The 17,209-nt window shown below is 41.2% G+C and overlaps 2 pseudogenes across 1 annotated transcript; one reads left to right on the top strand and one right to left on the bottom strand.

The window, feature by feature from the left end:
• Nucleotides 1–1,465: 1,465 nt before the first annotated feature.
• Nucleotides 1,466–3,277, top strand: LOC110742576 (annotated as a pseudogene).
• Nucleotides 3,278–8,174: 4,897 nt separating this feature from the next.
• LOC110740512 lies at nucleotides 8,175–9,786 on the bottom strand (annotated as a pseudogene). Its single transcript, XR_004176289.1, has one exon. The product of XR_004176289.1 is annotated as a 60S ribosomal protein L17 pseudogene (transcript).
• Between the last annotated feature and the right edge of the window lie 7,423 nt (nucleotides 9,787–17,209).

The following is a 17,209-nucleotide window of genomic DNA, read 5'->3' as shown; positions in this document are numbered from 1 at the left end:
ATGGTGGCTAGCAAAAGATCTCTGCTGGCAGTGGTTTTGGAATCTCAGAGGGTTACTTTCTGTGAAACAATGATTTCTTTTTTCTAAGGTTAGTAAGTAAAGTCAATTAAAAGCAATTTCAGGTATGATTGGGAAAACAGAGACAAAACCAGAAACAGTTGTTTGCTTTCAGTGTTGAAGCCCTGAAAGGGAGGTCATTACAAAAATTGTTTTGAAATTTACAACTTTTGGATTGTTCCTGAAGTTTCCTGAAAATATAAATGTCCTAGTAAGTATTTACAATACACATGTAAAATTTTTTTTTTTTTTTTTTTTTTTTTTTTTTTTTTTTTTTTTTTTGAGACGGAGTCTCGCTCTGTCACCCAGGCTGGAGTGCAGTGGCCGGATCTCAGCTCACTGCAAGCTCCGCCTCCCGGGTTCACGCCATTCTCCTGCCTCAGCCTCCCGAGTAGCTGGGACTACAGGCGCCTGCGACCTCGCCGGGCTAAGTTTTTGTATTTTTTAGTAGAGACGAGGTTTCACTGTGTTAGCCAAGATGGTCTCGATCTCCTGACCTCGTGATCCGCCCGTCTCGGCCTCCCAAAGTGCTGGGATTACAGGCTTGAGCCACCGCGCCCGGCCCACATGTAAAATTTTTATCAAATCACTTTGGAATCCATTGCAAGTGCCCAAACATGCCTGGTAAATGAGCTAACTACACAAACTAGAAATAATAATTTCTAAGTGTAAGTTTATACAAAAGCTTCGTGCATTTTTGCCTGATACAAATACTAGCTAATATTCAGTTGGAGTTTCAGTTTGGAAAGTAATTCTTCATTCACCACATGATGTGATTCTTCTAAGAGTCCTGTAAAATAGATAGGGCAGGTTATATAGTCTCCATTGTGAAGAGACAGTAAATAATAGCTATGATTTATTGAAGGTTAACTGTAAGCCATACATCGTTTAAATATTTTGCATATATTAGCTCATTTATTCCTCTCAACAGCCTTATGAAGTAGATACTATTGTTGTGCTATTTTGGAGATGAAGAAATTACGACACAGAGAGGTTAAGCATCTACCTAAGGCTGTACAGCTAGAAGTGATGAAGGTGAGATTCAAGTTGAGAAATGATTACTGTCCCATTTTGCAGATGAGAAACCTGAGGTTTAGAGAAGCTGAGGTCACCGAGCTCACTAAGCTTACCAAGGTCAAAATCCTTGAAAGGGGCTGGGTGCAGTGGCTCATACTTGTAATTCTAGTGTGCAGATCACTTGAGCCCAGGAGTTTGAGACTAACCTGGTCTCAGGACGGCAAAACCTCATCTCTGCTAAAAATACAAAAATTAGTTGGGCATGGTGATGTGCATCTGAAGTCCCAGCTACTTGGGAGGCTGAGGTAGGAGGACTGCTTAAGCCCAGGAGGTTGAGGCTGCAATAAGCCATGATTGTGCCACTGCACTCCAGCCTGGGCAACAGAGCGAGCCCTTGTCTCAAACAAACAAACAAAAACAAAAACAAAAAAACAAAACAAAAAACTGACAAAGAACAATACCGAAATTTAGAGAAAAAAAAATCTCTCAATCTGTCCAGCTGTAAAAATCTTAGCTTTTAAGCTTTTAAACATTTTATTACAATGTTTAAAGCCTGGTTTTTCCATTTTTGATTTTATGCCAAGATATTTAAGCTAATATGTTGCTCAATTGTGGTCACTGTATACAAAAGCTAAATTGACATTTTTCTCCCACTGTGTAAGTTTTAGTATCTGTTTCTGCTTTGTAGCTTTGGTAGATAAATGGCTTTTACTTGGGATACTGGGAAACTTTTGGGGGAGTATAAGATGCAAAGTATACAGTAATGTGCTAGAATCACTGGGGAAGCATTTTAAAAATACATCAGCTGATGCCTCTGAACAGATCTATCATATCAGATAGGTATGGCACTACCCAGGGTGGGCGGGGGCTATCAGAAGGAGGCTGCCCTAGCCTGGGTACTTTCAGAAAAGTTCTCCAGCTAAACCTGCTATGTTCTAACCCAGATGAAAACTGCAAGAGGCCCCTCTCCACACCCTCACAAGCTGTCTCACGCTCTGGAGACTTTTCAAGTTGTAGATATTCCCTGACAGTTACAATGAGAGAACTGTTTTCCTCCATCTGGGTAATAAGGCCCCTGATCATTAATTTGGGGGCAGAATTATTGTGCTGTCTGTGGTCAACTAAAATCTATAAATTTTTTTTCTTACTGAAACCAACATTAAAATAAGTCATCCCCTTTACGCTGTCTATATTAAATGTACCTAATTTGGGTTCATTATTCTTGTATGTTGAGCTCTTTGTCAAAATGGATTTGGTAATCTAATATATTAGTGAACTATTTTCAGGTTTGTGTCATATAAAAATTTGAAAAGTAGAATCATCCTGAAGCAGCGGCCAGCGAAGAGACAAGGGCATGAGCATCAGAATGCCATGCCTTTCTTGGACGTGCAGAAACGGTTTCGCGTTAACATAGGTCGATGGTTGACAATCCAAAGTGCTGAACAGTCCTACAAGATTTCTGCTCGATGTCATCCTTTTGAAAAAGAATGGATAGAATGTGCACATGGAATTGGTGGTATCTGGGCAGAGAAAGAGTACAAAATAGAAAATGATTATTTCATAGAGTATACTTTGGCAGAAAACGATGAGACTTTTGAGTATCATCAGGAAGCAGTGGGACAAGCTGGTAAAGGAAGGGAAGTACACCCGTCCACCTCACCATGTGGGCAAGGGGGAGCCTCGGCCCCTAAGCAGACTCCCAAAGTGCTGGGACTACAGGTGTGAGCCACTGCACCCAGCTGTTATAAAGTAGTTTTCAGCTTTATTTCCTTCACTAAAAAATTGGGATAGTAATACCAATCTCAAAGGATTGTTGAACATACTGAGATTTTATATGCATATAAGCACAAACACGTACATATATAACATATATATAATTTCCTCTAGAATAGTACCTGACATGGTAAATATTCAATGAATAGTGTCTATTATTAATAACTAATAATTATTAGTTAATAATTATTAATGGCTAATAATTATTTAATACATTATTATCTTTGAGGATATTGTGAGAGAATTTGATCAATATATGTCTTTCTATGCCAGAATATTATCTCATAAAAAAAGAGGTGTATTAGTCTTAGCTTACCTCGTAGACCATTTATGATGGATCACTATTAGTCTGTTGTTCTGTTTTCTTTTTCTTTCTTGTTTTTTTTTTTTTGAGATGGAGTCTCACTCTGTCATCTGGGCTGGAGTACAGTGACGTGATCTGGGCTCACTGCAACCTCCACCTCCAGGATTCAAGCGATTCTCCTACCTCAGCCTCCTGAGTAGCTGGGATTACAGGTGAGCATCACCACACCTGGCTAATTTTTGTATTTTTAGTAGAGACGGGGTTTCACCATGTTGGTCAGGGTGGTCTCGAACTCCTGACCTCATGATCTGCCTGCCTTGGCCTCCCAAAGTACTGGGATTACAGGCATGAGCCACCACACCTGGTTAGTCTCTTATTCTTGAGTTAATATAATATAGTGTTAATCTATTCATATTTCTCAGTTTGTAAAATCTTTGGCTGAGGTTTTTATATTTCTTTCTTTCTTTTTGGAGACAGAGTCTCACTATGTCGCCCAGGCTGGAGCCCAGTGGCTGTTCACAGGCCTGATCCCATTACTAATGAGCATGGGAGTTTTGACCTGCTTAGTTTCTGACTTAGGCCTGTTCACCTCTCCTTAGGCAAACTGTGGTCCCCTGCTCCTAGGAGGTCACCGTATTGATGCCGAACTTAGTGTGAACACCCAATCGGCTTAGTGCACTAGAGTCCGGGTGCACTAGAGTCTTAGTGTGCTAAACTCCTGGACTCAAGCAATCCTTCTGGTTCAGCCTCTTCAGTAGCTGGAATTACAGGCTCACACCACTGCATTCTACAGTTTTTTGTTTCTATGCAGGATGAAATAGAATAAAGCCTTGCTTTTCTTAAACCTAGTATTAGCTATATCCCAAGTATCATCTGCCATTGCTGAGAACCCAGAACTAAATAAACAGTTGAGGAGATGAGCTTTCATTTATAGCTTTACTTGTGAAAGGTTGATCTGGCTTTAGTTTTCTTTGGCCATCAGTTTCTAAAAGTTCTTAAAAGTTTGTTTCCCAATCGAGTTAAATGAAATTAGCTAGACAGTTTTGACTATTGCTAAAAAGTCAAAAAGAAAAAACTGTAAGAGATTTTGTTGAGGGCAAGAAAGCAAATTATAAGAATATGATTGGTGTTTTTAATTCTATAATTTTGCACAATGCTATGTTTTGTTGCGGATGAGAGGTGAAAGTGACATTAGAGATTTATGTCACGTTAAATAAGATTTCATTGCTTTTGGGTAGTGAGCAGACATACAGAAGGATGTTCATTTAATCTCCAGAGAAAGTTTAAATGGGTTTCTGAGCGTGCCAAGAGATAACTGTTCAGGTTTAGTTTATAAGCAGGATTCCTTAGCCAACATTTTTATTTCCCTTTTTATAGTTTCTAAAATAACATTAACTCTAACATGCCTAACAATCTCAAGAAAATATATCCTAGTTTGTGATATGCACTCTCTGTAATGGTTTACCATCACTTTAGACTTCAGGAATAAGGTTCAGTAATTTTAAAACTCAATGCCGTGACATAGAAAACTACTGGCATTATTAACTTTCAAATCAATGAGGAGAGCAGAAGAATGTTTTAACAAAAGAGCTAATGGCTGTTTTCTTTAACCTATGGTTGGAATAATTAAATAGCATGGACTTTTCATCCAACGCTAAAAGTAAAATGGAGAGTCTGATGTTTAATATCTGAATCCTGTAGAGGATATCGCTGGCACATGTGTAATAGGTTTCAATTTTCTTCTTCTTTTCTTAAACAGATATTCTTCCTAGCAGCACCACATGATTCTTATTATTTAACATTTATTTAGTAGTGGCAATTGATTTGGCTCTGCATTGAATGTCAGAGAGTAGGGATAATTCCTTCCTGGTGGGCATAATATAAAAATCAGGCAAACCAAACTTCCATATTAAGAGATAATTATCCATGATATGAGGCAGAGGCAGAGCACGACACAGGTGCTCTGCTCTTTCAGGAGGCATCTTAAACAAAAATGGAGGCGAGAGTGCCCAGAACCTAGTGCTGTCATCTGGAATGCTGGTGAAATAAGCCCCTAAAGCTGACTTAAAAGGCACAGCTGAACTGAGCACAAAGAGAAACCAACGGGCTTGTGGATGTTACTGTGCCTTCAATGAAGCTTTAACTCAATAATATGACGATTTAAAAGCAGATGTGGTTTTCCTAACATTGTTACAGTTTCAACCACCCAGCTATTTTGCTCCTTTGTGATTTTGAATGAATTATTGATAAGGCATACTTCAAAGGTGTGCAAAAAATTCTTTTGCATTTAGCATTTATAAAACAATGATGTTGATGGAGGGAAAAAGAAAACCACTGTCAATATTTCTCTGAGACTAAACAATAACAAAGTGCCTTCAGGATTCATTTTAATGAGAAATACTAGTGTGGCTCTGTGGAAATCTCGGGACAAGCAGTGCACACTAGCAAATTAATTATAGGTTGGCAGCCAGGAAAATGTAGGAGGCTTATGGTGGCACTGTAGAAAATAAATATTATTTTAATCAGCAATACTGGCTTATTTCCTCAAAGGTAACATCAACCTTTAAATGTACAAGTCACATATATGTAGAAAACGATTTCAAAACAAGGGGTGCGTGGCTTTTCTGACGGCTATTTTCAAGTTAGTATTTGCACAAGGTTTCCTCAAAATAAGGCACAACTGATCCCTTAGTCTTGTCCGTGGTCAGAGAACAGGGTTATCATTACCGACAGCATTTTATCTAAGCCTGACTCTGATCTGTGCTGGAGGAGACATTGACTTTCATGATGGTTTTATGGATCGATGATTCAGGTGGTTCTCCAGATAGCTCTGCTGGATTCCTGGGCCCTGTTTGCAAGTCAAAGCTGCGTCTCCTCCCCTAGGTGGAATTTCTCAGTTCAAGGATTCACTTCTTAGCTGCCTCCAGCTCCTGCAGTTGGCAGCTGACGGGGCAGCCCTGTTAATGCAACCAGAGTGTTTAAAGCGGCAGGTGATAAGAGACGCTGGGATTTTAACAGCATAATGAATTAATTCGCAAACTCACTGAGCACAAATGATAACTTTGGTACAATTTCTAGTTGCAATTAGGAGGGGACTGCATTGTTTTACAGGATAAAGGTATTAGTCCTGATTCTTGTAATGTAATGTGTAGTATACTGGTATCTTTGAGAAAAAGCTAGTTTCTGGATGTGTGAATTTGCCCGTGACCAACTCCTGAAACGGATGCAAATTAAAATGAGCGATTTCTGTGATAGTGAATGTGCTGTAGCGTAACCTCTATACCCAGATTCCTAAGAGGGGGCTGGCAGAGTCTCAGAATTTCATTTTGCCTCAATGCTTATCCAAAAGCAGCATAACCAGCCCCTGTTCAAATGTATCCCAAACTTTTATTATATTTTGAGTTCATCCAGCCTGAGCGTGCAATCTTCATTTTGTACTTCAACCTGTAACTATTTCAGTGACTGCCTTCAGAATCAACAAATTTGAGATGACTTTTAATTTCTGAGATGACTTTTAATTTCTGTGTCCATTGTCCAAGAGAAATCGTTCATATCTTCACCCACTATTTCTGGTGTTCCCCCAAAATATTTCTAGCAGAAGAAATACAATTTTAAATACCAACAAGTTTTAGAAAAGCAAATTCTACTCTTATCAGAATTTGATTGGCATTATTAACAGTATTTTCAAAAAGAAAATTGTGAGTTTGTGTTAACGAAAATGTATGCTAATGTCTTTTTAAGAATTATTTACCATTATTTTTCTCTTTAGATTGCTATACTACTAAAAGTAATCAATAAAATCTATTGTTACCTGTAGAATGCTCAGATAAGTACTAGGTATACATGGCTAATTAAAAAATATCATTTGATGATAATAGTGGTGATAGACATAATGATAAAATACTTGTTCTTTCAGATGACTGACTTATGCTAAAATGATATATTCATTCGATACAATGAATATTCAATGCAATTTAATAAATATTCATTGGACACCTGTGCTAGGCCCTAGGGATATTAAGATGAGAAAGTTCAGTATTTTGAAAGATTATATTGTTACAAATATTCCCTCCTTTTCCTATAAGAGGATTATACTTCCTGCCTGTGGCCATGTACCTTGCAGTGTGTCCTGAGGGAAGGGAATATGTATACTTCTCTATTATTGACCATGTGACTAATTTTAGCCAATGACCTGAGTGGACATGACTCATGCTACATCTAAGAGGCATTGTGTGTTTCTCGCAACATTCTTACTTTTTTCTCTCTTCTCAAGAATGGCATATCTCAAAAAGGAGCTGCTCCTAATCTGAAACACAACCCTGCCTTTAATCTGAGTCCTGGAGAGAAAAGATTAAACAAAGCCACAGCAGTTGACTATAGCTGCCAATGTGTAACACGTCTGTTGTTGTAAGTTGCTGAGACTTTGAAAGTTGATTTTTCACCATAGGAAGCTAACTAAAACACTTTACATGGTATTAAACTACAGTACCTTAATTCTAAGGCACTAAAAGTTGTGATAAACTGCACATAAATTTATGACCCAAAAAGAACTAGTTCTAGTCCAAGAATCTACAAGCTCAAGTTATGTAACATTGTCGAGATGTACTGTGAGCAAATTACATCTGGGTTGTTCTGCCCAGATTTGGATACTGACAAATTTTAGTGAATTAATTGTGTAGCTATCTCCATTGAGTGTTTAGGTTACCAAAAAGAATAACTCTGCCATAATTTAATTGTCCTAGATGTACAGATCTGGCCCAAGTCAATTGGTAGTTCAAAGTCAAAGCTGATATGCTTTGTTTATCCAGTGGAATGAAAACTAAGGCTTTTTTTCAGGACAGTTAACATGCCAGAGATACATATCCACTCGTTTCTAATATCTCTTGATGCTTCTCAATAATTAGGTATCAACAAACATTTGCATCTCTCCTTTCTTTCTCCTCTTAGGGTCTGGGTTACCGTGGATGGAGAGAACTTCTGCCTGAACAGAAAAAATAGAGAGTGTGTGTTTTGTCATATGTGTGTTTGCCTGCATCTGAGAGAGAGAGAAAGAGAAAGGAAAGTGAGGGAATAAAAGGTTTAACTCAGTTCACACTGTATTATACTTCCTTGAGAGTTCTCTTATGCACCTGAAAATATCAGGCACCAGATGAAAATCCCATAATATTGTAAAGAAAATAAAGTTTATTTAACATATTTATTTTTGTTGTGTCTTTTCAGAATGTTTTCCTATACACCCTTTGCCAACTGCCTTTCCTTAGACTTGGATGCCAGGACGCAGGCTGCGGTAGATATTGCTAATGCTCGCCTGTGTTTGGCCCTCTTGTTGTCCCTTGGAGCATGGCACACTCCATCTCCCACTGCCCCGCAGCTGGGTCGGTCATGTGATGGGTTCTAGCCAATGGACCTGAACAGGGGTGATACAGTCACTCCCTGGGCACGGCTCTCCAGAGGTCCTTTCTCTTGTTGCAGTTACCTTGGAAGACTCATGCTGAGAGGCCAGTGCCACCAGATGGAATTTGGACAGATCCCCAACTCACTGCTTGGACTTGCAAAAGACTTTTTGGGAGGAAGACATAGGTTTTTATGATTTCTGAACACTTCTTACTTTTTTGCCTTGGAATTAGTTGCTTTTTCTTTTTCTTTTTTTTCCTTTTAATTACATTTATTTTAATGCTGAATTTACTCCTGTGCCATAAGTTTTTGTTTCTTCAGTTTCTTCTGGGATATCTTTTCCTTCTGGGCAACCTCCTCTTCTGGTTTAGGAACAATCTGTTCCTTTTCAGTAAGGACCATCTCAATGTGGCAGGGAGAGCTCATGTATGGGTTAATCCAACCATGAGCTCTGTAGGGCCGGCGGCGAATCTCAGGTGCTTTGTTCACTTGGATATGCTCAATGACCAGAGAATCTACATCTAAACCCTTAAGTTCAGCATTACTCTCTGCATTTTTAAGCATGTGCAGCAAAAATTCAGCACTCTTTTTGGGCCACCGACCTTGTGTCCAGCCTCACTGCTTGGCCTGGGCACACCTGCCATCTCCACCATTGTAATGTCGGAATGGTACGCACTGTTTCTGTAAAGTGACATCAGATACTTCGTGGCTTTTCGTGTATGCATACCCTTGATGGCCTGGGCAGTTTCACGAGTGTTCTTGAAGTGAACACGAAGACTGGAACCTCTTGATTTGCATGATTTCCTGGGGTTCCCTGGGTCAAGTGAATAGCGAATCATTTTCACAGATTACCTCAGGCCGCTTAGGGAAAGAGCTAGTTGCTTTTTCAAATCTGTCCTTCCTTCCTTCTTTTCTTTCTTCTTACTTTTTTTCCTTCTTTTCTTTATTCCAAAAGCATTTATGAAACCAGGATCTATGCTGGGATTACAGTGACAAACAGTAGAGTCATACTACTGCCCTTATGGATTTATAGGGGAGTGAGAATAGCACACATTTAAAACATTTTTTCCCTGTACTAACCACTCTATCAAACTATCTCACTTAATCCTCATAACAACACTGTGAAATAAGACTTATTACTATCTCAGTGGCCGGGCGCGGTGGCTCAAGCCTGTAATCCCAGCACTTTGGGAGGCCGAGGCGGGTGGATCACGAGGTCAGGAGATCGAGACCATCCTGGCTAACATGGTGAAACCCCGTCTCTACTAAAAATACAAAAAACCAGCCGGGCGTGGTGGCGGGCGCCTGTAGTCCCAGCTACTCGGAGGCTGAGGCGGGAGAATGGCGTGAACCCAGGAGGTGGAGCTTGCAGTGAGCCGAGATCGCGCCACTGCACTCCAGCCTGGGCGACAGAGCAAGACTCCGTCTCAAAAAAAAAAAAAAAAAAAAAAAAAAGACTTATTACTATCTCTATTTTATAGATAAAGAAACTGGCCTTCAGAGAAGTAAATGACTTACCTTGAATCATACAGACAGTGAAGGGCAGAGTTGGGCTTCAACCCTGAGCTGCTTGTTGTCAAAGCCTCGGTGTTAAACACCAGGCTATAATAAGGAGTAGCTTTTGGTTATCTGGAGAGTTTGATGCAAACTCATCATTATTATTATAGATCTGTCAAAATTAGAGATTTCTCCCCTCTTTGGGCAAGAGTTTGTACTTTGATATTTTGATCATAATGAAAAGGGTATCAAGAGAGTGGAACCAAAGAGTTCCATTCCCCTTACTCTCTGTCTGAAACAATGCCCAGCCATCTTCCAATATTGCCCTCAGTGCTTTCGTCCCTCTCTTGAAGGTGGGATTCGTCATCTGTGCAGATAGCTTCATGAATCCACTGCTGGGGTGGCTAACAAAGTGGTGGGCAAGAGGAGGTTTTCTTACAGTTTTCAGTCAAGCCCCCGTGAGGATAGAATTTCTGTCAAAGGAAGGGGCAGTAGCGACCCTCTTTCCAGGGGGAAGATCTGCGCACCAGTGAGGATGTCTAATTACAACTTTAAAACAATATTGTTTGTAATACAAAGTGAGACCTTTCTCCCACTTATTTATGATTTTCTTTTTCCATCAAAGGAGCAAGCAGGACTTTGAAACAAATCAAGTTTAAGTGAAAATTTTCAATGTCACTGCCTCCCGCCCCCCACCGGTGACTTATAAACAGCTTATTTTACTGGAAGGAGCACAGAAAACTTTGGCTTTTTACTTAAGGACATTTGATAATAGTCACTGTTTGTTAATTTCAGTTGCATCTCCTTAGTAGTAAATTCTCAGGTTCTCAGGTCCTTTAGGGCCACCCTCAACTCCTGCATTGCTGATAACAGCAGTGTTTTTCAAAGTGTAGACCATTGATCACATCAGATCATCTGAGTCTTCAAAAATGCAGATTCCCAAGTCTCATTACAGTTTTGTTGAGTCAGTCTCTGTTGATATTACCTCCTAGTACTGAGCATTTTCTCAAGGTCCAAGGTGGTTATCATGCACACACTTAAGTTTGAGAACCAGTGTACTGGCACCTAGAGTCTCCTGGCAAAGGTTTTGCTTTCACAAAGAGCAAACATTTTAGCTTTTTATTCTTGTCCTCCTTCCCCTGTCCCACTCTGTTTTAACCCATTTATGGAATAGTCTTACAGAACTTATAACAATAAATTTTCCATTAAAAACGATCTACTGGCCAGACATGGTGGCTCATGCCTGTAATCCCAGCACTTTGGGAGTCCGAGGTGGGTGGATCACCTGAGGTCGGGAGTTCAAGATTAGCCTGACCAACATGGAGAAACCCCGTCTCTACTAAAAATACAAAATTAGCCAGGCGTGGTGGTGCATACCTGTAATCCCAGCTACTAGGGAGGCTGAGGCAGGAGAATCGCTTGAACCCGGGAGGCGGAGATTGCAGTGAGCCAAGATCATGCCATTGCACCCCAACCTGGGCAACAAGAGCGAAACTCCATCTCAAAAACAAAAAACAAACAAACAAACAAACAAAAAAAAGATCTACTTAGAATGGAATAAACATTCTTTTCAGAGCAGAAATCAAATATAGGACCTTTGGGAAACCACAGCTTTCTTTCTTGATCTCCATTAGGCATATTAAAAGACAGTTTCTCCCCTTAAAAGAAATGTGCTTACAGACTAAAAAATCTCTCTTTAAACAGTTTCGAAAATTAGATTCACTGCCTTGTGCATCCATATTACCTCAAGCAGGCACCTGCAAAGATACCAAATGGAAAGCCAACCAGAAGAAGGTGAAGTTCAGGTTCATTTTGTACATCCTTCAACAATGTTTCACTATTGTGCTCTCTTCTTTTGCATTTGTTTGCTTGGCACACATTTTTCCTTTCACTCAACCACCTCCCTATACCCGTTTCTACATTTATTTTAAGCAAATATTTAGGTTTTGAGGCCAAAAGACTCTTCAGACCATTTACAATGAAGCCCAGGACTCAGAAGGATTAGCAAGAGGGAGGAAGAGGTGAAAGCTAGGCTCTCCCTGGTGCATTTGAGGAAGACTGGGTTTACTAGAAGAAATGTAATGATCAAAACTCACATACCTGTGGGAGGCTTAGTGAGGAAACATCATTCCAAATGTGTAGTGGAAAAATTACCCAAAGTTATAGGAAAAGAAAAAAACCAAAACCAAAACAAACAAACAAAAAACACCTCCTGGCTGCAGCAAGTTACGTAGGCTATGAATTATTTTATTGAACAGCATTAAGTGCTTTCCTGTTGGAAAATGAGGGACTTATTAATTATTTTAAGTTCAAAGTAATTAAGTCAGGCACTGTCAGGCTGACACGGTTTTCTCAGCAGGCGGCTGGATTCATTCAGCAAAGTGAAGGATTTTTCGCATATGCTGGGCTACAGGTGAGCCAGTTGGTAAATATGTGACATCTTTTAATTATACCTCATTGCAATATGTAGCTTGTCTTATGAATTATGTGATCATTTGTTGCTTTCTCATGAAAGAGAAGATATTGTTGAGTTTCCCTAGGAAGAATGTAGAGGGAGGAATGGGGGAGTGCCTGAGTTCATGGAAAGGAGGAAAATCACCTCTGTGGTAGGTACTTGTCCAGATTATTTTAGGACCTGACCTGCATGTGACCTCCTATTGTAAGTTCTGGGAAAGTTTCTGTCACCACTGGCTAGCAGTTGTGAGAAAAGATTTTCTAGCAGGCCACATCAGGACTGGATGGTAGGAAAGACTGAAAAGCTGTCTCTAGTTGACCTCCCTTCTGGGCTTTTCCTAGAAGCCTTCCTGGTGACCAGCTGCCTAGCTAGATTCCAGGTGCATGATGGAGAGCCTTTTGATATGGACAAGAGACAGAGAAACACTGGGTAGAAGACAGCTGTTCCTGGTAAAAGCCCCACCCTCAAGCCTGAAAACCCATGACCCTAAGTGGGAGCAGGTATTCCTGTTTGAACACCAAAAAGTTGCCTTTTGGCCTGCTATGTCTGTACCCATTTGGCCCCTATTCTGTACCCATATAAACCCCAAACCCTAGGCTCCACAAACAGATTAACAGAAGAGCAGAATGACAGAGGAGAGAAGAAAAGAAGCATTTGAACGTCGAGAGGAGTCTGGCTGGGGATGGTGGGAGAGGAGATAGGCTTCTGGGTGGTCAAACTCTAAAGGAAGATCATTTTCCCACTCCATCCCCTTTCCAGCTCCCCATCCATCCTACTGAGAGCCACCACCACCACTCAGTAAAACCCCCAAATTCACCATCCTTCAAGTCCATGTGTGACCTGAATTTTCCTGGACACCCGACAAGATCTCAGGATACAGAAAGCTGTCACACTGGCCCTCTGCCCTCGTGAAAAGGCAGAGGGTCCACTGAGCTGTTTAACACTTAAGCCATTGGTGGATGGCAAGGCTAAAAGAGCACCCTGTAACACACACCTACTTGGGCCTTGGGAGTTGCAGGCTCCCACCCCTAGACGTTACCATGGGACCGGAGTCCAAAAGCACTTGCCATAGCTCCTGCACCTGCCTGTCTACATGCTCCCCCTACTGTAAGGGATTTGAGCGCATGAGCAGAAGAACCACATCCCTGTTACATATCCTGTGAGGGAGGCCAGGGAACTCTCCCATTGCACTTTGAGCTCATATTGGCTTAAAAGAGGAACAGGGCAAAAAAAAAAAAAAAAAAAAAAAAATTGAAAATCAGGGATTGAAGAGAAATTTGCAGCTGGAGAGATTGACTTCAACATGGCTGCAAAAGTTTTCTAAGATGTTTATCTTAAAAGGCTGAAAGGTCCCTTTCATAACAATAGGTTTCCAACCCTTTCTTTCATCAATTTGATAAGGTTGAGAACAAATTTGTCTTTGTCATTCTTATTCAACGTCCCACACCCCTACCACCCCCAATCCAACACCAAGTGCCTACTTGCTCTATCAGCCCTCTGTGTAACAGAGCATGTTTGTATCCTCAGGTTGCCATATGTTGTTCATTTGTCTCTGGTCCTCCAGTGTTTGGGAAATTTTCTTTTCTGGACTCAAAACTTATTTGTTCTTCCTCTCTGCCTTCTGCTGAATAATAACTAACTAATAATGACATTTGTACTAATGTGTTTATCTAGTCATTAATTTATTTAAACGGTATTAATTTACTGCCTACTTTATGCCCTGTGGAAATGATACACAAGACAAATGTGTTCCCTCCTTCCTGGAACTTATCTTCTTGTGTGAAAAGAAATCTTTCCTGGCTCCCGTATGTAGAGACCCTGCACTTCGTCCTCAAATTCAAGAAGGCAAGAAGTCTTATATTAACTTAAAAAAAAAATTTCATGTAACTTCAAATTCAATCCCTTACCTTGTTGAGCTGGTGGAAAATTCAATCTAAGTTACTTTTATTGTAATGGTCCATAGTATGTTTATACACAGAAATAGGAAACCAGAGTAGCCCCCCTCATCCCCTACAATACAGAGTTGTCTCTACAAAATATAAATAATTTAGTGGCCACAGTGGGGAAGGGGGAAAGAGTACAACATGGAAGGGAAGGGTTCAAATTTCTTCCAGCCCTCTGGGTGAAGAACAGAGGGCAGGGAGGGGCAGGGAGGGGCAGGGATAGGGAGAGGAAACCATCAGCACTGTGAGATGGGGGACACAATGAGTGGCACTAGAGGGAGACTGCAGGCTGGAGGCACAGGGTCTGGGGCATGAGTGGAGCCTCTGAGGTCAGTGTTTGTGAAGAGAAGGGTACACCAGACTGGGAGTCATGGATAGAAATAAAGTAAGGGCCAGGGAGCAGGGGAGGAGTGATTTCCTGTGAATGCTTTCTGAGGAACCCTACAGTGGCTGTGAGGTGTGGAGGAGCCCAGTCAGGAGCAGGACAGGACTGGGGTGAGGGAGGAAGAGATCTAGGAGAGAGGAGGAGGGGAAGGACTCTTGGAGCCCCATTCTCTTATTGGCTGGAGGCCTTTGAGACTCAGCGACTAGGAAGGAAGTCTGAGTGGGGAATGGGACCAGCTGGCTGTGGGGATGAGGGTGGGAGAGGTGACTGCTTGTGAGAGAGTACCTTACCCACGTGGCCCTGAGCCCTCAGCCCAGAAAGATAAACACACACATACACAGCCTTAGAAACCCCATCTTTTGGGCCTGGCGCGGTGGCTCATGCCTGTAATCCCAGCACTTTGGGAGGATGAGGTGGGCGGATCACGAGGTCAGGAGATCGAGACCATCCTGGGTAACATAGTGAAATCTCATCTCTACTAAAAATACAAAAAAATTAGCCGAGCGTGGTGGTGGGCGCCTGTAGTCCCAGCTACTTGGGAGGCTGAGGCAGAATGGCATGAACCCAGGAGGCAAAGCTTGCAGTGAGCAAAGATCGTGCCACTGCACTCCATCCAGTCTGGGCGACAGAGTGAGACTCCATCTCAAAAAAAAAGAAAAAAGAAACCACATCTTTTTTCTTGATGAGGACACGTTGCACACAGTCCTATCCAATGCCCAGAACCCAACTGCAGCTCGGGTCTGATCCTTCTGGTCACTTAAACACACACCAAACCTCCTGTCCTCCATTCACAGCTGCTGTCTAGAGTCCCCTGCCTCTGCTGTCCAAGGCCCACCCCACTTACTCCCTTTCTTTTATTTTTCTTTTATTCCTTTTTTGTTTTGTTTTGTTTTTTTTGAGATGGAGTCTCGCTCTGTCGCCCAGGCTGGAGTGCGGTGGCGCGATCTTGGCTCACTGCAAGCTCGGCCTCCCGGGTTTACACCATTCTCCTGCCCCAGTCTCCCGAGTAGCTGGGACTACAGGAGCCCACCACCACACCCGGCTAATTTCTTTTGTATTTTTAGTAAAGACCGGGTTTCACCGTGTTAGTCAGGATGGTCTCGATCTCCTGACCTCGTGATCCACCCGCCTTGGCCTCCCAAAGTACTGGGATTACAGGCCACTTACTCGCTTTCTCTGACATACCTTTAGAATCATCCTTAGTCCATCCAGGTTGCACCTACTCTTGGAGAAAGTGGTGGGGGCATGACAGGACCTCAGAGAAGGGGATGGCCATGGTCTTCAACCAGGAAGATGACTAGAGGCATGTTTGAAGCTGGGAGAATAGCTATGTAGGCTCTAAGGGGCCCCCACCTCTATGGGGGTTGAGTCCTCAGACCCTGGTCCAGACTCTATTCTCAAGGCCCACAGTAGGGACTCCTGCCTCTCATATGATCACCAAAAGATGACACCATCAGTGAGCTGAGGATGGGCCAGTACCAGAGCCAAGAGGAAGGAAGCAGCCTGGTAGGGCTGGGAGAAGAGGCAGAGCATACTGCAGAGCAGGTGAAGTCTTAGCAAGGGACCACCCACAAGATGATGAATGTCCTTGAGCTGAACAGCAGAAAGATGGAGAAAAATAAGAAGATACTTGATAATTGGACGACAACCCAATAACTCTTAACCCAAGGCACCAATCACCAGATGGCTCTAAAGTATGCAACTCATTATCAGTGGCTACTGTTTCATTTTTTCTGCATATGAGCATTAAAATGAACACTATCATGGTGGTAGAAAATCGTGCCTTGCTCAGTGCAGCAAGTTTCTGTATATAAAATAAATACAGTCATCAAGTTTATAGTCGAAATTCATAAACTCCACAACTCTGGGTATAATAGCTCTATTTTAACTGTAGAAAACCACTCTTATTATCTTGAAAGACAATAATAACAAACAGATGAAAAAATTTGGTTATCTTTTTTGATTACCTTTTACACAGTGTTTAAATAAAAAATGAAATTATTTAACCTACTTTCCCAGAATAATTTATTTAAACTATATTCATTTAAAAAGTTAAACATTTTTTTTCTGCCAAAAACACAAATCCAACTGCCAATCTGTATTTGTAGTGAAACTGTATTTTATAGTGTTACATTGCTGACTATGTTTTATATGAGTGACCACTAATAAATTATTTAAGTCAAGGTTTCGACTCAAATCCATCAAATTCTTTGGTCAAAGATTTAATATTGATAAGCTAACCAGCAGTATTCAGAGTTGGATTACAGCTGTAAGCATTTTCCTGGTTAAGCTTTCCAAGACACTGTATAAAGGTTTTAACAGAAGACGTAATGTTGTGCAGTTTAGTGCATGTTTGTAAATATTGCTGCCCATTAGAAGTATTT

Source organism: Papio anubis, chromosome 1 (genome assembly GCF_008728515.1).
Source record: "Papio anubis isolate 15944 chromosome 1, Panubis1.0, whole genome shotgun sequence".
NCBI lineage: Eukaryota > Metazoa > Chordata > Mammalia > Primates > Cercopithecidae > Papio > Papio anubis.
This window is presented reverse-complemented; position numbering and strand designations above follow the sequence as displayed.